Source organism: Etheostoma spectabile, unplaced genomic scaffold (genome assembly GCF_008692095.1).
Source record: "Etheostoma spectabile isolate EspeVRDwgs_2016 unplaced genomic scaffold, UIUC_Espe_1.0 scaffold119, whole genome shotgun sequence".
NCBI classification, from domain to species: Eukaryota; Metazoa; Chordata; class Actinopteri; order Perciformes; family Percidae; genus Etheostoma; species Etheostoma spectabile.
Genome location: NW_022605570.1, coordinates 1,375,263 through 1,375,887, shown reverse-complemented (window position 1 = coordinate 1,375,887; position 625 = coordinate 1,375,263).

Here is a 625-nt window from a genome sequence, read left to right as displayed (position 1 = left end):
ATAGCTTGCTCTTCCATAGCCCAGAACTAAACTGCATTAAAATACCCTCGTCTATCCTCAAACTGCTTCCCAAATATCTTTGTTGATGTCATAGAAGCAGTCACACAGAACAAAAGTTGTTTGGTTTTGCTCCACAACATAAAACTGAATGCATGGTTGTTCTGTCAGGGAAATATTTGGGATGTGAGAAAAAAAGTAATCATTGGTTTAAGAAGCTTAAACCAATGATTACTTCTGGCTTTATGGATCAGAATATTTCAGTTTAACGCAACATGAATTGCAGTGAGGACCCTGAGGGTGTTAAAATGCATTTCCGCAACAACAACAAAAAGATTTTCCGAAGACCTTGACAGTCAGTGTCTCACTTTAAAAGCTTATGATTCAGTGAACCTGAAGAAGAAATGATCTTCAGCACATGTGTGTGTGTAGTCTTTACAGAAGCTTGTTATGGACAGGTTATGTAAGCCAGAACGAATGATGAGTCATGATTTTGCTTAGCTTTGTGGGACGCTGACCCAGGTTCGAGAGTGCGCTTGACTGCATGCAACTCATTTTTGTCATGTATCACACACAGATCACTTGGCACCACATCATGTTTTTATTTTCATGTTATTTATTTCCCCCC